At 38.7% G+C, this 24461-nt stretch overlaps 1 protein-coding gene across 11 annotated transcripts in view; it reads left to right on the top strand.

Annotated features, from left to right (window-relative positions):
- LOC109425677 (matrix metalloproteinase-14) overlaps positions 1–24461 on the top strand; it is a 150839-nt gene that overhangs the window by 70029 nt on the left and 56349 nt on the right. The gene's annotated exons all lie outside the window — the stretch shown is intronic.

The following is a 24461-nucleotide window of genomic DNA, read 5'->3' as shown; positions in this document are numbered from 1 at the left end:
ATCCTTACCTGACGCAAAAAGCATTTGTCACCTTCCAACAACACACAGTGGCGTGTCCTAGCCACAGGATCGATATTTCTATTCTCCACCGTTTGAAAAGTTTGTTCAACTTTTGACCGCATTTCTGGGGTTTGTCACATTCAACATTTCTCCCCCCTTTCGCGCGCGCATTCGACTGTGTGGTCGGTCGGTCAGTTGACGTAGGTAGCCAGTACCAGGCCGACCAGAGAGTGGTTCATTGAACTTGATTCGCGCGGAAGTCAGGGACTTGAGTTGGGGTTCGCAGAGAGCACGGTCCACACTATTGACGCTGTCGTGTGAATTTGCACCTCAAATAAACATCGAAAAACTGAATTCATTACTCATTGTGGAAGCGAGATGTACGTTGATGTCGCGTCGCCGCCGCCTCTGGTCGATTTTGTTTATTTGATAGCTCAACTCAGAGCGACTGCCCGCCAAACTCCGGGTTTGAGTTGGGTGGCGCGACGTGGCTATGAGAGAAGGCATCGTAATTTCCGATCAAAACAACAGAACAATTAACAGGTGATGGCAGAGCAGCGGCACGATTCATCAACTACACTGACCACAGAATCACGCCGAGGCATCTCCACGCCACCGACCGCGCCGCGCCGCACCGGTTCCAGTGCACATTCACCGGCTGGCTGTTGTTGCTGTTGGTCGTTGACGGGTCAATTGATGGGTTGGTGTTGTTTGATGTAGGGTCAAGTGGGGTAAGATGCCATTTTTCAAACTTTCATAGTTTTCAATGATAATTAGCCTCATTTGTTAGGTTTTCAAAGTGGTAACAGCAACTAGACAATATTTGCTCGATACTTAAGCAAAAATATTCACTAAACTATTGCATTTCCATCGATTTTTAACTATTTTAAAAACTGATTCGTAAAACGGAAGTGGTGCAAAAAGACCATCTGCCATGGGGAAAGATGCCACTTCATTAAAACATTCAAAAATTACGTCCATCAATTTTCGGGCATTTCCAACTGTTTTTTTCTCCCTCTGTCCCGCTTTTTTCTGATATTCAATAAATGGGGTGTAATCCCCCTCCCCGCAAAACGATGGTCGTCATATTTCAATGACCCCTAACATGGTAAGCGTAGACATCAACAACCATGCGTCTCCATGTGCGCCTCAATTTCGTTGGAAACACCTAGCTGATAATAAAATCACTAGAAAACCTTAATTGCAAGCACGAAAAACCGGAAGTTGCCAATTTTTATTGATAAATCAAAAGATTTTTCGTGGGTTTGGTGGCCTAGCTACTAGAAGAATGTTCGATGCAAACATATCTTGACACCATTCACCTATAGGAATGATCCCGTTCAGCAATGATTTTATGAGTTGGGCCATTTTACCCCATCTTGGCATTTTGGGGCTTTGTTCCCCTATGTGCTCGAGAACTGCAGCCTTGATACAAAGCGGGGAAATTTTCTGAGGGACCAATACAATGAAAAATGCAACTGAATACACAATATTTTGCGGTAAGGTGTTCGTGACTGTCGATTGCTTGCCAACCAAGAAATAAACTACGAATCAGTTAGTTGAATTACCTGTTTACGGGGAAGAAATGTCAATTTGATTAATGACAAAGATAAAAATAGTATACCGGAGATATTTCGAAAGCTTGTCAACTTTTTCAAAAATTTTCTCTGATTCTCAAGTCCACCCCCATATTTTGATTGGCATCCCAAAAGAAGTAACTGGTGAAAATTTTGTGTTTTTTCTACTATTTTTGAACTTCAAAACATCATAACTCTACTAAAGCCAGAAAAAAATTAAATCTTTTAGAACAATTTGAAAGATATACTTGTTTGCACAAGTTCTCCGAACAACGTATGCCAATAAAATTAAAGAAAACATATGTAACACAGCGTAACAAAAATTAACTTTTGGTCTGTCTCAAGAGCAAACTTATGAGTCTCTGGCAGATTTTGGTCCGCTGAATTCAAATCCGGGCTCAGATTTGCTCCAGCACGTCACAATTTTGAGCTGTACCTCAATTTATAGGGCAAAATATGCGATTTTGGGCTTTTTTGACTGCAAGCCATTAAGCATGGAAATTTTTTTTAAGCAATCAAAAGATAAATTGGTCAATTAACATCTAAATTAACGACTCAAGCAAAATATTTCGATTTTACCAAATCTGAGCCCAGATTCGGATTCAGCGGCCCAAAATCTATCAGAGACACATAAGTTTGCTCTTGAGACAAAAATGTTGCACTGTGTAATTATCCCATTGTAATCCAAACAACCATGAAAAGTTGATTTTTCGATAGATTTTGCTCTGGAAGGTGCAAAACAAACGGCATTCAATAATGTTTTGTGGTTATTTGCTTCTTTGACATCAATCAATGCTGTACGAGTTGAGCAAACATTATTTAAATTCGTGAAAGTCAAATGTGTCCTAAAAACTAGCTTTTCAGGGGCAATCATGTTTTGAATCGCATCATTGATATTGATGGCCAACACGCTTGTTTGTTAACACCCACAAACTACAAGGTAGCATAACTACTACGCTCAGTATGATTCCGCGCCACACCGTGATTGCCTCCGAAAAGCTAGTTTTTGGTACTAAGTGTCAAGTTTATACTCACAGAACCTTGTTGAGGATTCCTAAGAATTCCCATGAGCTTAGTAATCGAATCTACCAATGTAACTAGTGATCTAGTGATTATTATGAAAAACTTACTTAAAACATCTGCCTGAAATCCATGGGAATCCCCGAAAACTCCTTGAAACTTTCAAAAAAAAAATCTTGAAACTCCATTAAGGTCGTAATTATTGATCATCGATCATTATTACCTGAAACCTGAAACCTTCTCGCAAATTCTCTCAAATGTCTTGGATGCGTCAGTAACCCCCTGAAATGCCAGTGTAGCTGCCGGTTAAGAATAGCATTACAGACCACCTGTTCCGGGGGTAAAAGTTCACCAAACAGGTAGCCCCAATCCAAGGTGTCAGGCGACCCGTGCTGAGAGATGAATGGTTGAGAGGATTTAAATATGTTCGATCTCTAACGAAGCCCGTAGCGTGGGTAGATCTCCTTTTTGGGTTGCGTTGCGGTGAAAGATCTACCAAACCGAAATCTAGTATCGTTCAATTTTTCAATTTTGGAATAGGGAAGTGGAACCATCTCGGCAGGGGTCCTATTTTGGGCACTTTTCTGCTATAACTCAGCCAATTCTGAACCAATTGACACAATTTTTGTAACGCGATGAGATACGTATAGTATCTAGCCGTGTACAAAATTTTAAGGCAATTGGTTTGGAATTGACTGAGTTATAGCGAAGAGTACCCAAAATACTGGCCACTGCCCAAGTGGTTCGCTATCCTATGTGTTCTGGTAATTCCAGGAATTATAGTATTTAGTCCTTGCTACTGGTGTTTTAGTGTCTTCAAGTTATTGAATAAAACTAAGTTTACCAACTTTGCTTTGAATATAGTTAAAAACCTCACCATCTGAGGCTAAACTCAATGCAAAGGAAATCTAATTGGGTTAGGGATCTATGTATGCACTAACTCTTCGAAGACTGGAAAGTGCTAGTACGCAAGGCACATGCTAGAATGCTTATTACTGAACACATGTTTCATTATTGGAATGGTATTGCTGCTAATGTTATAACCCGGGTTCTAAATTTCTTACTGTGGAGAATTTAGCGGTAAACAAGGGTGATGCAAGGTCTCCGATGCATGGCCAATTATCAGTGCTCTTGTTTTGTTTTCTATAAGAAAGAAATTTCAAAGAAAACGATACAAAATCTGTATCAAAATCGACACTTTATTGCTCTTCAATGGCAATTGAGTAATGCGACATGCACTACACTAAAGATACGGGTAATGTCACCATAGATCTAAAAACTGCTCGCAGTGACAGGCCCGAACAGGAATAAAAAAAAACCCTGAAATCCCCTCAATTCAGCGAAGGCAGCCGTTTAGGCATAACGTTAGCTTCTGAGTGTGAGTTCAATTCCCACCCGGCTGAAAAAAAAAACTTCTCGTCAAACGAAAAATTCTGTGTAGCGTCACTGTGTTGCAGATCATCTGAAAACCTCCACAAAACCCTTCTGAAGTAACCCTTAAACTCCTCTGAAACTCTCTGAAATCTTTGCTGAGATTTCTGAAAAAATCCTTGGGATACCAAATAGGTACTGAAAATATTCCTGCTGCAATCTCTGACAATCCTTGAGTTGGTAACCCATGGTGATCGATTCCACTGGGTCCCCATAGAGAATCTCTAGAGGTTTTTTTGAATTCCTGGAATAATTACTAAAAATTCCTTAAATATTTTCTGAAGGAATTGTTAGAATTCGTGGAAGTATTTCTGAAGAAATCCCTAGATGAATATCAGGGTAATATTTGGTAAATATATCCTGTTAAAATTCTTAGGAACTATTTCTGAAAATCAAATACAATACCCGGTGGAATTGCTGCAGTAGGTAACTCTGAAAAAAGGCTGCTGAAACCATTGGAAGAAATCATACATGATTCTGTGAAGGATTCCTTTAATAAATTTGAGAAGATTTTATTTAGAAATATTTAATTAAGTCTCTGGAGCAGTTCGTTTTCGTTTAGGAACACCTATAAGAATTTTGAAGCTGCCTGAAAGAAATTCTAAAGAAGTTTCTGGGGAATATCTGAAGGAATTTTTCGATAGAGTCGCCCGAGGAAAATGATTTCCCAAATGAATGCCTAGAAGGCTTTCTTGAGAAATTTCTGAAGGCTGCAAGTATTTATAAATAAATCTTCGGGAGATATTTTGTTAAAGAGACTTTCAACTTTAGGCTGGTTCATCTCTTAAGGAATTCCCGGAATAATTTTGAAAGAAACATGCGAAACATTTGCAAATATGTTCCCTAGGAGAAATTTCTAAAAGAATACATGATACAATTCTGGAAGTCATAAGTTGAAATTTTCTAAAGGAGAAATTTCTTGAAGTAATTCTTGGAATCCATGTAAGAATTAATATAGAAAATTTCTGAAAAAAATCTAAATTTCTGATTTTCTGAAAGATTTTTTCAAAAAGAAAAAAAAAACAGATGGGATTTCTGGAAGAATCCTTGTATAAATTTCTGAAAAATCTGAATTTCTTAAATTTCCAATGAAATCTCTGGAACAGTTCGTTTAGGAATACCTATAAAAAATTCTAAAGATGCCTGAAAGAATATACAAAGAAATTTTAGGGAATATTTGAAGGAACCATTGATTTTTTTTTCCGACGGAACTTTTGTAGACTTTTGTTTATTCAAAAAATTTAAAGTTTGTATGGAGCGTAGACTTTGGCCAGAACTTCCCGTCCCCCCTCACAGTCTATATAGATTATGGGCAGGCCGTTATTACTTTATTATGAAGATTTTCAGCCCTAGGCTGGTTAATCTCTTAAGGAATTCCAGGAATAATTTCGGAAATTTGCGAACGATTTTTAAATAGAATCACAAGAGCAAACCCGTGCGGAAGGGGGAAAGTCTGCTCCCTTGGTGCCACTTCTGTGCAAGGGCCTGCCCAGGAGGTATTTAAAAGAATACAAGATGCAATTCTGGAAGACATTCGTTGAAGATTTTCAGAAGGAATCCTCTGTGAAATTTCTTGAAGTGACTCTTGGAATCCACGGAAAAATTTAAGTAGAAATGTTAGGAGGGATTTCTGAAGAAATTCTAAATTGCTGTTTTTCTAAGGGAATCGCTGATGGAATTTTGAAGGAATCCGTGAAATATTTTTGTTAAGAATCCCAGGAGGAATTTGTAAAAGAATCCATGCAGGAATTTCTAAGAAAGTCAATGGAAGATTTTTTAGAGACATATCAGTAGGAATCTTGTAAAGATAATGCAGATTAAAATCATGGAAATGTTTCTGAAGCAATCGATTCAAGAGTTTTCAAATAAATTTCTATTTTTAGGGCATCATAGGAAAATTTTCCGAAAAGAATCCCTGGAGGAATGTTCCCAAGGAGTCAGCGCAGTAATCTTGGAAGATTTTCCAAAAGAAATCTAAAGAGATTACCTGGAGGTAATGAAAAAAAAAACATGGGGAGATTTTTGAAGAAATCTTTGGAGGATTATGTAAAGGATTTCGTTGAGAATTTACTGGAGAAATATTTGTTTTTTTTTATCGTGTATTTTGACAATGGCTAATTCTAAACTCTCATCTTTGGAAGGCTTTCTAAAGCAAGGCTTGGAGACATTTCTGGAGAAGACAAATTTTTGAAACAAACTCTGAAGAAATTGGTAAAGCAACCCACGGAAGACTTACAAAAAAAGTCCTTTTGGAGACGAACTAGCCTTGGGCTGAAAGTCTCGATAATAAAGACATAAAAAAAAAAGTCCAGCGAGAAATTTCTGAAGGATTTTCCCGAGAAATTTCTGAAGGATGCAAGATTTCCTAGCTTTCCGGGTACCTCTAGAAAATTTGCCAAGCGAATTCTAGAAGGGAATTCTTGAGGAATCGATAGAAGTTTTTCAAATTGAATACTTGTAAAAATTTTTGAAGGAATGTTCAGATCCCTGAAGGAATCCCCAAAAAAAATCCAATGGAATCCCCAGAGGAAAAAGATTTTCTAAAGGAACACCTAGAAGATTTTCTAGAGTGAACGAATTATGAATTAATTCCTAGATCTATTATTACTTTATTATGGAGATTTCCAATCGTAGATTGGTGTATCTCTTAAGTATTTCTTGTAATAATTGCGAAGGAAACATGCGAATTATTTTCAGAAAGAAGCCCAGGAGGTATATGTGTTGTATATCTAAACGAATACAGGAAGAAATTCTGGAAGACATTTCTACAGGAATCCTCGGTGAGGTTTCTTGAAGTAGCTCTTAGAATCTCTGGAGAATTTATGTAGAAATCTTTGGAGGAATATCTGAACAAATTCTGAAGTGCTGATTTTCTAAGGGAATCGCTGAAGAAGTTCTTAAGCAAAATCGTGGAAATTTTTTTTTCGAGAGATTCCCAGGAGAACAATCACTGGAGAAGTTTCCAAGAAAGTCAATGGAAAGTTTTTTAGATAATCACCAAATGAATCCTTGGAAACCCTTCAAAAAAATCCGTGAAGAAATTACTGGGGGAATTTTTGGATGAATGCTTGACAAAATTTCCTGATGAATTTCTTAAAGGATTTTTGAAGTTTTTCTGAAAAAAAAACGTAAGCATTCATGAATGTATTTTTGAAGGATTGTCTAAAGGAATCTCTGAAAGAATTTCATAACAATGTAAATGTTAATGTCTGCAGTAACTTCTGAAGAAATTTTTGAAGGATTCTTTGAAGAAACTGCTGTAGCAATCCATGGAAATTTTTCCAACAGAATACTTTGTAAAGTTTATGAAGCAATCACTAGTGTTATTTCTCAATTAACCGTTGGAGCAATTTCAATTGCAATCCATGTAGAAAAATCCGAATGTATCCTTAAGAGATTTCAATCCTTGAACACCTGGAGATGTTTTCGTAGGAATACATCTTTCAAAGTTTTCTTCAAAGATTGTACTAGGGAATGTGAGTTCATCATACGATATTGGGCCTTACAGCTCCAGGTTATTGTGCAATGGGGCACGTTCGGTGTAGTACTAGATTTGTAGTAATGAGCTGAATTTTAGCATGGTGAGAAGGTTAGTTCTCCGTTTCTGCAATGAAATGGTGCAAAAAGCGTGGGTATTATGATTCCTTGCCTAATTTGATGCTATTTGAGCAAAACTTTACATAACTATGTTGTTTATGTTGCAAGCAATGAAGAAAACAACAACACTGTTTTGCTCAAACAGTATCAAATTAGGCAAGGAATCAAAATATCTACGCTTTTAGCACCATTTCATTGCAGAAACGGAGAATTGACCTTCTCACCATACTGAAATTCAGCTCATTACTACAAATCTAGTACTTCACCGATCTGCCCTATTATTTTTTTTTTATTTTTTTTTTAAATATGTAGAATTAACAAAATTATTTAAATGCATTGCTTCAGTGGCTATGAATTTCAAAATTATAAATACGCTCGTATAAGTGTATGTGAAATCGCTATTAATCTCATATTTATGACCTACCCAGCTATTAAAATCCTTCAAGCTTTAGAGTTCGCTGGTAGACAGCTCCAAGACAGCAGCAAATATGCTAATTAGTTGCACTCTATCAGGTCAGAGGGCAACAGTTTACCGACTACGACGACGACGACGACAACGACGTTTTGCCAGCTAGCCAGCAGCTACATATAGTAGCGGTACACGAACCGTTTACGGCTTCCAGCAGGCTAATAATAGCTTCAAGTCCCCATTTCAGCCCGTGTAAAAATGGGAGGATACCCACCTATTTTCTATTGCATTCCTCTCCGCCGCCCGTGCCGTGATGAAGTGTTGTTGCAATCTCCTGTGGGAACACTGTACGATGATGAATTGATTTGTTTTGGCACGATTCCGGGGGCTGTTCATTGATTACGTGAGATAATTTCTACCAACATCTGGATCTGGCTTAAATTCTATTGTGTGGGAATGATATGTAGGGACCTCAAAATTATCTCTCCCCTCCTAAAATGTTACGTAATCTTTGGATGGGTCCTCATTGTGATGGGAAGAAGATATGTTGTTTACATCCCCACACGGTCGTTGCCGTAGCTAGAAGTGAAGGGATAGTTAATCGAAGGCACGTACTACAGGTTGGCTCAGGAATCTTGAGGAGAATGTTTACTTCCAGTTTCGCTTGAATGATTGAGGTAGCAAGTTTTATCATTTGAAAATATGATAATCCTATCACGATGACTTATTCTATCAGAAGTTGACACCTTGAACGATTATTCGCGATTGAATTACATGATTCGGATGTTGGTGCAATTTGTGAAGGGTCTGCTATTGGTCGGACTCTTGCAAAGGCCAAGTTCATGGATTTTCTCTTTGGAAACGGATGGAAAGGATAGATGGAAAACCAAGCCGGTGAACTTTTCCGACCAAAAAAAACTGCTGGTTCACGGAAAGATAGCATCGTCAGGTAATACATTGTTGGCGCCAGCAAAGGTCAACGGAATACCTAACAGGTGCTGTTCATGGCACGCTATAAAGGTTGAGCTTTCAAGGATGACTTTGTGCCAAAATGCTGGGTATGAGTAAATCACCTTCTATTTGTATTTCAGTGGAGGCAAAGTATGTTCTTCTTGCTTTCTTGTTGACGTTACGTCCAAACTGGGACAAATTTTGATCCTCAACGTATTGTTCTTTGAGCACCTCCACAGTTATTGACCGAAAGCTACCTTTTGAAATTGTCTAAGGATACTCTATGTCTAAATAGTATGTCTATTATAGAAAATGTCATCAATATACCTTGAACTAATTGGGAATCGAACTCAGACACTCTCAGCTTTGCCTTGTTGAGCAGCCGTGCGTTCATCACCGTACCCTCAAAAATAGGTTAACTCAGGTTTTTATTGATGATACTTCTCAATGACACAAACCGCAGGTTTAAACTAGGTCAGCGTCTCGGTACAGGTAAATGCCTCCCATTACGTGATGGATCGTAAGTAGACCTTGGCGAGAACTTTCTCAGTTACCTTCAAAAACAATAAATTAAACTTGCGAACTCACTTCTCGTGCTCGGCAATACTAAAAGCCGCTGTGTGGCATCCAATTTGTCACGGTTTCAAAGTTCTGTGTGATTTCCAAACGCAACCGCCACCGAGACTGAAATACTCGTAAATATCAGTCTCCACCACTTCGCCAACCCTTCCATATGTCCCACGCTTCCGGTCATCCTTGAAGCAAGTGAGTGAAAGTTCTGCTTAGGGTAATACTGTCAGTAATGGTCGTTTTACCAGTAATAATTACAGAATGCACGTTTCCATCCATCTCTGCATATCCAATGACGATTTCATTTTTAGTTTAATAACTTAATACTTCAAGGCATTTAATCTACTGCTATTACTGAACCATCTACCCTACCTAGCTCACATCCTACAATACCATTGGCAGAAACATTTATCAAAACAAGAACCCCCCGATCATCGTCCTTAGGCGAACAAACACACCAGCCAAGAATATTTACAGCTACATTGAACCTCTCAATGGAATTATAATTTCTCCGGCTGGGGCGACCTCTGCCGGGATTTATGGACTTTCGTACCTCTCCCCCTGATTCAAACGACTTGGACCGTATAAACAATTCGCAACCAATTTGTCCACCTGCTTGCATCAACTCCGGGGGCGAATAAACTTTAACTGTCATTGTGTGCAGATTGCTCGTGAGCTAAAATAGTGCGGCGGGCGAATCGATTCCAGTAAAGAAGCGTTCAGCCGCAGTTGTCATACACAGGCTAGAACGAACGCGAATTTTTATTTATTCTCACAACCTTGGTGTGGAAACGTTTGGATCGGGCCTGCCGCTGCCGCATACCATTTCGGGTCGAGTGCTGCTCTACCGTACCACAATGGAATACACAAATGAGTTTCGGCCAGAGTAGAGTAACTTCTTCCACACCACAGCCAAAACCCGGTAATCAATTTGATGACGATTACTTGATTTTGTTTTCATATTGTTACATACCTACGTACTATTTTGACGATGGTGGTTGATGGCTCTAAGCCTAAGCTTTAAACTTTTTGTCAATGTTTGTGTAACGACGATCGTCGTTAGGTGTCATCGTTTGGTGATTCCAATGAATGATGGCAACTGTGTGATGCAAGCAGTGCTGTCATATTAAAATCAAACTTCTGTGCGCCCTATAAATACTTGAACGCCCCCATTTTCTTGGGCAAACTAGAGTTTATCTAGAATTTTTCTTACAGTTTCCAAAAGAATATCCTGGATTACCAATTTGGGGAGGCTTTCAGGGTTTATCAAAAAAGTTCTGGAAAATTCACAGAGAAAATATTCTTGCAGGATTACTTGGCATGATTTTATTAATAATGCCTATAAAGATTCCCCTAATTATCCCTTCAAAAAGCATCCTTGTTCCTGTCTGTTTTTTTTTTTTTTTTTGAACGGTTCTCCTGGTATCCCTCTAAAGATTCTTTCAGGATTTTTTTGGGATTTCTTCAAGAGGTTATCGAAAAAATCACAAGATTAATCTTGAAACTGATCCACAAGTTTCTTTAAAAATAACTTCTACATTTCCTCCTAAGATTCTCTTAGGAATTCAAGAATTCAAGAATTGCTACATCAATTCATGTATTCGTTTGTATGCAAGTAGACCGAATATACCTCTGCATCTGCATAAATTCATGCGGATGTCGGAATGTTGCATTGGTGTGTGAATGCCAGGCGGAAGATAATGCGGCACAGTTCGCTTGATTGCATTACTCGTAAGCGTTATATCCCAAGAAACACACATGGTTACAAAACAGTGACAGCAGCGTATGCAAGGGTTGCACAGAAGTCACTGTGACTTACTACGCAATGATGCCGTCACTGTTTTGTAACCATGTGTGTCGCTTGGGATATGATAGATTGACACTGTGCTGTGAAAGTTTTGGAAAGAAGGGGAACGGATTTTTCAACACTTTTCTGCTCTAGCGATGGCTATGAACTTGAGTTGTACATGTAGATAGGAAGGTGAAAGTATACAGAAAGATACAAAGTTGGAGGAAAGGGACGGGCCAGGGATTGAACCCAGGACCTTCTGCATAGGAATCAGAAGTGGTAGCCTCTAGACCACCAAGCCCGTCATTTTTGTAAGTTTATCTGGAGTGATATTCGATCCCAGGTCCGCGGCGTGTTCAAACCATCACACCAGGTCCGCTCCGCGTTTTTTCGGGTACTGATTTGGAAATGCCTCTAAAAAAATCACAAACAAGTCTTGTGGAGGTTCTTCTAGGGTTTTCTCAAAAACTTCCTACAAGCATTGCTTTGGATTTATTCCAAACTTCCTAAAGGGATTCTTTCAGAAGTTTTTTTTAAGTATCTTTCTACATTTTTTTGCAAAAATTACTCCACAATGTATTCTTTAGCTTAGGATTTTTTCGAGAAATTGTTCAATGAATAAGGACTGTATCGTTAATTATGAGTACACCTTTGAGGCTCTGTAATAAAAAGACTATGTCTATGCTTTGTGTCTATGTGTTGCTAACGTTGTAAACAAACGATAACTTTAATTAAAAGTTAAAGTTTTTCCTCTAGTGGAACAATGCGAGGGTTTACGGAGGAGAAGCGGAAATCGATTGTGACCAGGCACTGCAAGGAAAAATGATCATCGCTAAGAAAATTAGCAAAAATTGAATGTGTTAGGGTTTTTGTTGTCCAAAATGCTATCAAACGATTCAGTATGCATAACACACTGAAAGACTTACCCGGACGCGGCAAAAAACAGGTGCGTCCAAGTCAAATTTGGACAGCAAAATTTGCAAAATCGTTGAAGGAAAATAGGAGGTATCCATTAGAGATTTCGCAAAAAAGTGTGAAACGACTGTTGGTATGGTTCAACGCGCCAAGGAGCGTAATTCCCCGAAGACCTACCCAAAACAGAAATGTCCAAAACGCAGTCAAATTCTGGCGGATTATGTGAAAACTCAGGCTTGGAAGCTGTACGACGATGTTTTGAGCAAAAATTGCATGTGCATATTCATGGATGATGAAACGTATGTCAAATTGGACTACAAGGTACTTCCAGGGGCACAGATTTTCACTGTTAAGCATGGCACGGATGTTACAAATTAGGAGAAATCGATTTTTTGCGAAAAAAAAATTGGAAAATGTGTTGGTTAGGCAAGCAATTTGTCAATGTGGTATGAAATCGTCACCTTTCTTCACCGTCCCAGGTATGAACGTCGAAATATACCGGGAGGAATGTCTCCAGAAACATATTCTGCCACTCATCTGAAAACACAAAGGTCCTACATTACTTTGGCCGGATTTGGCATCCTGCCACTATGCGCGTGACACCTTTGACAGGTATGAAGTAAACAATGTTCAATTTGTGGAAAAGGCAATGAATCCTCTTAATTGCCCGTAAATAAGGCCCATTGAGAAATAGTTAACTTTGATGAAAGGGAAACTAATTTTAAGGTGTACTCATAATTAACAATACAGTCCTTACCTGCAGAGCGTTCTTCAGTTGTTCTCGGTATTTTTTCAAAGATTTTTTTGTATTCCTCAAGTTTTTTTTTTAATTTCTCCAGTGGTTTTCCAAAGGATATTTTATTGTTGTTTCTGCAGGATTTTCTTCAGAAATTTCTTCAGGTAGTAAGTTACGGATTTTTGTGTAAAAATCTTTTCAGCAAATAGGGTGACGATGGGCATTATCGGCAGGTTTGTTCTCTTCGTCATGGGGGATTTTGTGGGCCGAATTGTCTGAAATTGGGGCATATAACTCAGCTTGGTTGGAAAGGATTTGAGGCCAATTTTGAGACCTACAGGTTTCAAAAAAAAAAAACCATGACGAAGAGAACAAAACTGCCGAGAATACGTAAGTTCCCCTATACAAGCTTTTTTCTGAGAAATCCTCCAGAGCTAACTCCTGGAGTTCTTCCAAGAGTTCATTCAGAAAATCCTGCAGGGATCCATCAGAAATTTATTGACGAGTTTTTTCAATAATTCCACCAGTCCGAGATGAACTGGCCTAGGGCTAAAAATCTCGTTAATACAGATAAAAAAAAATCCACCAGTACCTTAGTCTGCAATTTCTGGAAGATGAGACCCCTTGGTTGGGATCGGAAGGTTTCCTAGGATCACCTATACTTCTTCGGATGCGCCCCTGTGGTCCCTTGTTGAGGCACCATTCTGTTGACCTATAACTTGACAAAGCGTTGAACTAGCGTAAGTTAAAAACACTATTATAAAGGAAAAAATGCTGTAAGAAATTTGTAAGAGATTCCTTCAGAAATTTTTCCTCCAGATGTCTCAAATGATTTTTTTTTTCATCAGGTATTCCCCAAGGTATTATCCTTGGCATTCATCCATAATTTCTCGAGAGATAGCTTCAGAAATTGCTTCAGGAATGTTTGTCCAATTTTCCTGCAGGAAATTAAAAAAAAACTCTTCTAGGAGAGTCCAACGGTTTCTCTGGGAGATTTCTTAGAGATGTCCCTCCAGGGATTAATCAGAAATTCCCACCTGGATTTTTCTAAAGAATTCTTCAGTATTTTTCGTGTAATTTTTGGAAGAACTCATAAAAATCCCTGGGGAAATATTTGGAAAAAAAAACACTGCTGAAGATATTCCAGGAGATATTTCTAATGGAACCGCAAGAGCAATTTCTAAAAAAAAAAGAATTTCTGCTGAAATTCCCATATGAATTTCTGAAAACTCCATGGAAGAACTTCTGAAGAAATCCCTTGCTGAAGTTCCTGAAGAAATCCCTAAAATTCTGAAGTCTCTGAAGATACAACTACATATTTCTTAAAAGGTATTTCAGAAGGAATCCCTGAGTTATTTTCTAGAGAATTCTTCAGTAGAATCCTTGCAGAAATCTTAAGAAGTACGTTTGAGTGAATATCTGAAGAAATCCCAAAAACAAATCTCCAAGGAATTTCAGAGGAATTTCTTAGGAGTTTGCTGGAGAAACTTCTCGGGAAACCCTTGGTGAAATTCTTAGAAAAAATATGAAGTAATTGATAGAAAAAATACTGGAGAAATTATCCAATTAAAATTTTGGTAAACAATTGCTGAACAAGCCTCTGGTGGACATCCTGAAGAAATACCTGAACGAATTTCTGAAGGAATATTTGGGAAATTTTCCAAAGAAACCTTTGGTAGGACTTGTGAAAGAATCTTTGAAGAAAAAGTAATGGACCTTGTTGAAAATTCTAAAGAAATCTCTGGAAAATTTTTCAATTTATTATTTAAATGAATCTCCAGAAGAATTTTCAAAGTAATTTCTTATGGCATTTCAGAAAGAACCCGTGGAAATCAACCTAAAAGAATTCTTTAAGAAATTGGGAATATCTGGGATTCCCGGAGAAATTCTTGAAAGGATCTCTGAAAGAATTTTTGAAAAAAAAAAACAGTAGGTGAGCTTCTAAGTGAAGCCTTGATAGATTTCAAGACTGAATTTCTGTAGTGATATCTGAAGGAATTCATGGAATTATTTTGGAAGAAATCCTTTTAAAAATGTATGGAGGAATTTTTAAGAAAAACCGTCAAAGCTTTTCTAGAGGATTTTTTGGGGAAATTTGTTTTTGATTCTCTAAAAACAATTCCGAAGAAAATTCTACAGAAAATTCTGAAGCAGTACTTGGAAGATGTTCTTAATAGCTTGAACAATAAATCAATGGAAGGCATCCCGAAAGGAATTCCTGGAAAAAGATCTAAAAGAAATCTTTGGGGCAATGTCGGAAGGAATCCAGGAATGGTTTTGAAAAGATTTCTTAATTAATTTCGGAGGTTATCTCTAGAAAACTTTCGAAAAAATTCTCCAAGAAACTCAATATTTTCTGATCAATTCAAATCACTGGAAGAATTTCTCAATAAATACCTGAAACATTTTTTGGTTTATTTGACGCTAAACGACGAGCGAGTTTTTTTTTGTGTTTACAACACCATTCAGGACTAAAAAAATGTTTTGATAATTTTCTGAAGGAGTCTCCCAAAGAATTTTGGAAGCAATCAATGCAAGATTTTCTAAAATGATATTTTGAAACGTTTCGGAGGAATATCGAATGAAATATATGAACTAATCTTTGAAGAATTTTTTTTGAAATTAGGTGTGATAGATTTTTTAAACAGTCCATGGAAAAATTTCAAGAAAAGTTTGTGAGGTAATTTCTGAAAAAAAAAATCCTCAAAATATTTCTAATTATAATTATTAGATTTCCAGTACTAAAGAGGCTGGTTATCGGTAGTCTACATCTGTTTGCTTGCATCTAATTAGACATTGGCACAGGTAAATCCGAATTTTTGTAATGATTGGCTGTTTCCCGTCTGATGTGACGGGAATTAGTGCATACGACGAAGATAATTTTTACCCTAGTGCATAAATGGAGGGAGCGTTATTTTTTATCAGTTTAAGATTTAGTTTCTTATTCTTATTTTTCTTTTTCTTCTTTATGGCTCTACGTTCTCACTGGAATTTGACCTGCCTCTCTAGCACTAGCGTGAGCAGCTTTTTCTTTCTTCTCACTCATTCTCTTTGATTAACTCAAGAAAGAGCGAGATAAAAGAGGGGCAAAATGCCCCTTTTTTCATCTTCCTCTATCTCGTGAGTGAGGGAGAAAAAAGAAAAAGCTGCGCAAGCTAGAGCTCTCTCGTGTTCTCAGTATTTCCACAGTTATTGATTGATGGACTTTCTTTGCCTGCCATTGCATGCATTTGTACTATGTGAGGCAAGCACAATGAAACACTATGCCTAGGGAGTCGAGAAAAGTTTCCCGACCAAGCGGGAATCGAACCCGTCATCTCCGGATTGGCGATCCATAGTTCTTAGGGAAGATTCATTTATTACGTCCATCGTTTTTCTGGATTTCTAGGCCCACGCCCCCCTCTGTCACGCTATTTTTCTATACCAGATACAAGTAGGGGAGACTGAGGAGACTTGATCCCTGGGGAGACTTGTTCCCCCCATATTTGCTCGGAATCAAAAACATTTTTCTTCTAGCATATTTTTTCCAAAATTACTCCAGGACAAACGACTATGTTTTGGCTACAAGTGATTTCGATTGTACATTGCATTATTTTTTAACGGCTGATGGTTTGTTTTCAGTCCTTCAGAAATCTTTTAGGCGATTCCGAAAAATCTCAATAACTTTGTGAAAATTGAACAAAATCGTGTCAAAATTTCACAGCACATAGTTTAAATAAAATACTTTCAAACTTATTTATCAAAATAAGGCAGATGTTAATATATTTTAATTAATTCAGCTTAGTATACACAACAGTGACATGGGGAGACTTGATCCCTTGAGGATTACACACACATTATACGTGTGAAAAATAAAATTCTATTCGGAATCCTCTATTTACTTGGAATTCTAGTCTTTTCAACGATAAAATGTGTCAGATAATTATAACTTTAGTACAAACCAAGAAAAGGGGGATCAAGTCTCCCCATTTTGAGAATACGGCATATCCTTAAAAATTTAAGGAAATCTTACAATTTCAAACACTCCATATTCATCGAAAATACAAGAAAACTCGAATAGAAAATGAATAGGAAGACTCTGGAATTCTTTTCCCTTCAAATAAACCATGTGCTCAAAGGGGGATCAAGTGTCACCCATTTTTGAAAAATACACCATAAGACATGCCTCCATAAAAACACAGTTTTGAAAACTTTAACAATAATTTAAAGGCCTTATGTTGTGTATTAACTTGCAATAGATGTTTACCTGCCATTTTGTACGGAAATCGGATCTAGTTTTGTGTTTTTCTTAAAGTTTCAGGTAAATTAAGAAAAAGGGATCAAGTCTCCCCAGTCTCCCCTACTGTCACTTTTTCTTAGACCACACCCCCCCTCTCCCCAAAATATTGGACGTAATTTTTGAACGTTCCCTTATCGCTAGGCTAGCTGGAGACCCCAGATTTAGTTAGTGAAGATCGAAATTACAAAGTTTCGAACCGGTGATAAGTTATTTTAGTTTGAGTTATTTAGTTATAATCAATAATCCAAATCGTTAATGTCAAAGTTCAGTGGTCTACGGTCATGGGCCAAGCGAGTTTCTGAGGAACCGAAGGTGTTAGGAAGAAGTGAAAAGGTTTTTCGGATTCTGCACATCAGGGAGCACTCATTACAGTGGTTCCCAATCTGGGGTTACGGACCACAAGAATTTCCCAAGAATCGAAAGTGCTAGGAAGAAGTGCAAATGTTTTCCAAATTGATCATCTCAAGAATCAGTATCTCCAATATAGATAATTGAAAAAAAAACCAGCAGTTTCCAATTCACGGTGACGCGAATACCTCAAGAACCGTAAGTGTGAAAACGAAATGGAAAAGTTTTTGGGATTTTCTCAAAATTTCGAAAATTCTCAAGAACCATTAATTTGAGGATGAAATGAAAATGATTTTTTTTTCGGTTCTGCGCCTTACAGAGCTCTGATTGTAGTTGTGTAGCAAAACTCAATGGTTTTCAAAAGGTGCAGATGTTTTTTCAGATTACTCATCTGTAGCAGAAGTATCTTCAATGTAAATATGTTGCAAATATCAGTGGTTTTCAATTTATGGTCACGAGCCATTAAAATTGTTTTTCGGATTTAAAAGCTTGGGGAGCATTTATACAGTTGTGTGTCAAAAATGATGTTTTCGATCTCCTGGAAATCGTTTGACTCATTTATCTGTAACCCAGTTAAGAATCCTAATATCAAAACGTGATATTCGGCGAACTTGTATATTAGTGTTTTCCCACAATTATCACCAAGGGCGCCATATTTTAAATCACATAGTGCTTGGAAGAAGTGCAAATGCTTTCTAGACTTTGCGTTACAAGTAATACTAATAGCAATATAGCAATAACCCCTCTCACTAGATTAAAAACCACTATCATGGCCTGTGACACCAGCTTGGTAACCACTGGCCTTTGCAACTAGTAGCGTTATAATTAAGTCGTATATTGGCCGAACTAATGACGATCAATTCTTCGACTGATGGTTTTATATCTATGGAAATGGGCATTTAGCTGCTAGATGCGAATAGTAGACTGCTTTGAAGCGCTGTTTAGCATCTCAAAAAGAAAACATCAATTTTGAACGCTATTCTGAGGCATGCATTACGCCAATATAAGTGACTTAAAATCGAACACCCAATAAGGATCAAATTCGGAAAGGAACCAGACATCAACCAAAATATGTTGTGCACCTGAACGTTGACCAAACGTTTCCTTTGAACTTCAACCTTCCACTAACACCCAAATTCCCGTGACGCCTAGGCCTGAAAGAATGTAGAGGTCTCTATGTACTTTCATAGGTGTCCAACTAATCTTTCCTTCCCATCCCTCAGCTGTCGCAAGGACGTGGCCAGGACAGCACTTGACCGTTGGAGGATTGCGTCAATATTGTCTAAGAGTCAGAGATTAGTCCCAAATCTTTGTGCTTTGGTAACGGGCAGAAAGGATGCAACCCTCATAACAGCGATCCATTGTTGTACCACCTACGAATTTGTGTGACTTGCTTAATGCTAATGCTAATGCTAATGCTATTCTGAGGCATGCACCTTCCTTTGAAGCGATAAACCTAGATAACCGTAGCAACTACACTTTAACTGATGAATCAACCTGCCGCCGATCGCCGATGGTTCATCCTCGCATTCGTTTTCCAAGAACCACTTCGCCAGTTGTGCCTAGTCAGATGGTAAACATATGTACATACGAAACAGCAGCGCCAGTGTCTCCGCGACAATCCGGCTCGAGTCGCAACGAAACAAGCCCCCGGTTATTATGAGTCATCATGCCTCTGCGTCGAAATCTCCCGCCAAAGTGTGCTCTTTCTCTGCACCGCGCCGCCGTGCGTCGTCGGCCTAATTTGGTGAGAAATTAATTGATTCCAATATCTGGCTGCTGCTTGAAGCCCCCAAGCCCAGCCGTGTGCATGAGTCAGTTGGTATGCGTTGGCGTGCAGGAAAGCCTTTATCTCCGCACCGTGTCGCGCTCGGCCCCAAAAGATTCCACGTGACCAACGCTGATAAGTGGACTGCTGCTCCATTATGCATGGAGGGATCGCTCTCGTCATGTTCACGCTTTCGGTCCAACTGCAGTAACTCGAGACAGCAGCAACCGTTCTACACACGAAACCGATTGGGTAATTAATTTGTCAAATGTTATCTGGCTGGGTTCATCTTTCGCGAGCGAGGAGTTGTTTGTTCTGGCCATGCGCAAGATGTTTACGAGGTGTTGATGGCGTTGTTCATCACATGTCTAATAGCTTTCGGGGGCCGTTGTTGGTTGGTCGTGAGAGTAACTCTGGTTGAAGCGTAAAACAAAGTTCAACAAGGAAATCTGGAAATCATTAAACTCACATTGCAGTGCACACTACGTCGTGATTGATTCCCGTCAACTGTATGAACATTGTCGTCAAAATAATCATGCATCTTGTAATTTGCGGCTCACATTGTTTTGTCACGCTTTATGTTCATCCATATCGGCATCGCCACTGCCACGCCGCCGGGAGAAGAGGCCGCTAGTTACTTCCTCATTCGATTTAACCTCGACGCGGAAAGGGGTTATTTAACTTCCACCACCATTTGCCATACTATCACCTCTTTCCGCGTATCGGACTTCAACGAGCCTCTCTTCGACGGGTGGTGTGAGTACGAATCGCGGGCTGCTGGACTATGAAAGAATACAATAAATAATAATCCATACAGCAACGCAACAAACGGCTGGTCGCTATGAAAAGGCCGGTTGTTTCAACCCGCTAATCGACTAACGATGATCGCGAAGCGTTCGTATTACTATAATGATTGCTGTTGTTTGTGCTAGAAATGATGATGATAATGATGATACCAGCCTGGTCTAAAGCAATTTTCAGCTGATCATCCGTGTCAGGAAATCCCAACTTTTTCGCAAATCGATATGATACGAGTTTTTGCGAGAAATTGCTGATTACTAAAACTTCTTTTGAATACACCTAGGTATACTTCCATGTCGGTAACATACGTCAGAATATGCGCATTTATCATAAAACAGCTGATTTCCAATCACATCTCGTTATTACAGTCCAGCTAACAAGTAGCACATTCCAAGCGCCGCCGGCAGTTCTAGCTGGAAAAGTTCACCCAACAAATGCCTTTACTCCATAAACTCACTCACTACCGCCCCATAATTGATCAACCCATAGAGCAAAGTGTTAATTGAATAACTCCGGCCCTCTTGTCTGGGCTGGAGCGTTGAAAGATCAGAACGCGCTGTAGTTTTGAACTTTTCTTCTCCCGTCCGTGCCGGCCACCTGTTCACACACGCTTCAGAGAACTGGATTGAATTCCACGCGTGGAGATCATCGATATCTACCTATGTAGCGTGCCTACCGGGCGTGGAGTTCGAAGTTCCACCCAATCAGTCGTCACTTTTTCCAAGGAAGTTGGTACTGATTCACACTTGCTTGGTGGCAGTTGTTGACCGCCGCGCCGGCTGAGTATGGGATGCTTAGTGTCTAGTCTTGTTTGCCGTGGCTGAGGCAGAGGGGCTGGAGAAGCATACAGCGGAGGGGAGTTTTGTGTTATTCATTCAACTTCAACAGCAGTCACACCGCTCATTCATTCATGTTTTTTGTAGGTAGATATCTGATGTGTGATCTCTGTGCTACTGCATCTGTTAGTTGGTAGCTTCCCGTAGGCCTGGCGAAATCGAACGGTTGGAGAAAGAGTCATATTGCCTTTTTCGGAACACTTGTGGGTAGATCGTTTTAGCGGCGTTTCATGAATTAATGTCAAATAAATTATCGAGTGAATAGGAACGGAGAAAAATGTTAGCGTTAATGGGTTTGGTATTTCCAGGAACTGATGAGTTGTAAGTTAAGTAGTCAGAAAGAGTGCAACGGTCGATGATTGATAGAATATTTCTTCTTCTTTATGGCTCTACGTCCCCACTGGGACTTGGCCTGCCTCGCTTCAACTTAGTGTTCTTTGAGCATTTCCACGATTATTAATTGAAGGGCTTTCTTTGCCTGCCATTGCATGAATTTGTATATTGTGAGGCAAGCACAATGATACACTATGCCCAGGAAGTCGAGAAAATTTTCCCGACCGGAACGGGAATCGGCCTCACCGTCTCCGGATTGGCGACCCAAAGCATATTTTAGACTAATATGATTGTGAAGATAGGATCTTGTACCATTTGAGCAGGTGTACCTATTTTGGGCATTTTCTGTTATAACTAAGTCTTGAAATGGACCGGTTGATTTGAATTTTTGTATAGAGTTAGGCACGTATAGTATCTATCTCTGTACAAATATTCAAATCAATCCGTTTAAAATTGACTTAGTTATAGCAGCAAGCGCCCAAAATAGGTCCACCTGCCCAAACGGTACACCCTTACGCTGTGGAGGAGCCCATTTTGCTCCCATTTTTGGGTTCTGCGTCTCAATGAGCATGTACATTGCATGTATTACAATCCCAAGTAGCACACATGTTACAAAGGAGTTTCGACACCGCAGGTTTTTGGTTCACCCTTAGATTTGGCTCAATGTTAATTTAAATGCCTTTCTCAGCTGTGGAAATGCTCTTTTCGAGAATGAACATTTTTTCTAATAGTTTTCAAAACAGTAGTGTTATTGCTACTCCTAATGTTGTTTGCAAAACCTCTCCGAGAGTGGTCCACTCAGCCGGAAAATGCTCTTAAGGAGGTTATCAAGAGGTTTTGATGTATAAATCAGTTTTATTGCAAGTTTTATAAAATTGGTCATGAAGATCTCTTATAGAGCCGAACAAAACTTAAAATGTTACTTGGAATGCGTACATGCTTCCATTGAACCGCGTGTAAAGTGTACACATATTCTGCATCGTATGCGATTGTGTGTTGGCTGGGAGGCAGGGACCCATGAAGAAATCCCGATAATACTGCCGAAAGCAATCCTAGAGGAAATCACTAGGGGGATTCCGGAAAGAAATCCAGGGAACCAGATGGAACCTTCGAAGGAATCCTTATGGAAAATCTAGGAGGAATTTCTAAGGCAACCGCATGAGAAATAAATGAAGAAATTCCAGAAGGGATTTCTGAAGCAATTGCGAAAAAATCCACGAGAAACCTCCACAGGAACCATTTTATGAAACTCTGCCTTCATGAACGTCGGGATCAATCCCGGGAAAAATCCCTAAACATAAAGGCATCTCGGAAAGAATTAATGAAGAAACCAAAGTAACATTTTCTAGTCAAATAAACTAGAAGAAGTTCTTTTTAGCATCATAAAACCAAAGCTAAAAGTATTAGGTTTTATGACCGTTTTCAAAACCTCTACAAGAGTAATTGGTCATCAAAATATTACTAGGGATTCCTGAGAGGAATGCTTTCCGAAAGCCTGGGAGAAATCCCTGAAGGCATCTTGGCCGAAAAATTTGGAAGAATTCTGGAGGCATTTTTTTTAGACTCTTTTTTTTATTAAACATATAATATCGATATACATACCTTATATAACAAATCAAAAAATCGTATTAGTATACATAGATTATCTTACAATTGTTTGTATTATTAACAAATGTTTAAGAAATGTTTGAAATTTCGCATAAAACAAACCTTATTGTTCCATCTTGATTCTCGTATTACATTTTTAAAATGACTAAGACCATCCATGCTGTTTTTGCCATAATTTTCTAGATTGAACTTCATTACCTCGGTGACAAGCCATAACGCTGCTTTGGATTTGCAATCTCTTACTCCAATGTTTACTGTCAAGATTTCATCGGGGCTTGTGATCATAATTTTTAATCGATTTCGTATGATGTTTTTCACCCAATTCCACGTAGTTTTAGAGATTCCACATATTTCAACTCGATGCTGCATCGTATCATTGAGGTTGCATATCTCACAGAAGGAATTCTGTATTCCAGATATTTTGTGTCTAAACATTTTGCTTCTGGTCGGTATTAAATCATTCAAGATTAGAAATAAACTTGATTTAGCTGATGTTGATAAAAAGTTTTGGTTCATGTTTTCCCAAATTGATTCCCAATTTATGTTCGGTAACCTGTCTTGAATTTTTGGGGTTATATTTTTTTCGTTCAACAGATAGGCGTATATTAAACTTGTTGTGCTCAATGTGTTCTGTTGTTTCACTCGTTGAGCCACTAGCAACCATTCTCGAGTGTTTCTAGTTACAGTTCTGTTATTGTTTTGTTGAAGCATGAATTCATCGATATTCTGTTGTGATTCTTTGCGCATGTACAAGATATTTCGAATAAAGAGACTTTTTGCTTTGCACTCAACGTCTTCCAACGCCAATCCGCCCTTGTATACAGGAAGGTAAAGCTGGTCTTTCGAGGTATGATAAAACTGCCCTTTCCACAGGAATCTGAAGCAAATCTGCCGTATTTGAGCAATGTGCTTATTGTTTGGCGGGAAAATTTGCGCTATGTACCATAGCTTTGATAGTAATAAGGTATTGATTGTTATGGTCTTTTGGAAAATATTCAAATTTCGACGTTGGTGCAGGTTAACTATATATTTTATCTTTGAAATCAGATCGGTGTAGTTAGTTTCAATAATTGCATTGTAATTAGTGTACAACTTAACTCCGAGAATTTTTAGGTAATCGACCTCTTCTATCTGGTGAGGCCCAGAGTTACAATTGTTAAACCGAATGAATTTCGATTTAACAATGTTCAACTTTATTTTAGCATAAATACTAAAGTAGTTGACTAACTCCAAGACCTTATCAAACTCGTGGTTATTACGGATTAGGACATTGATGTCATCCGCGTATGCAACTACCTTGACAAAGTAGTTGCCAATCAGACAACCACCAACCGCATCATACAACATGCGTACTAGTGGTTCGATGTACAAACAAAACAGCGCCATACTCAATGGGCATCCTTGTCGTACAGAAGTTTCAATCGGAAAAGCATTTGATAAAAACCCATTAAATAATACCTTTGATGTAGCGTTTTTGTAGAGTCTTTTAAGGC

This window comes from Aedes albopictus, chromosome 2 (assembly GCF_035046485.1).
Source record: "Aedes albopictus strain Foshan chromosome 2, AalbF5, whole genome shotgun sequence".
NCBI classification, from domain to species: domain Eukaryota; kingdom Metazoa; phylum Arthropoda; class Insecta; order Diptera; family Culicidae; genus Aedes; species Aedes albopictus.
This window is presented reverse-complemented; position numbering and strand designations above follow the sequence as displayed.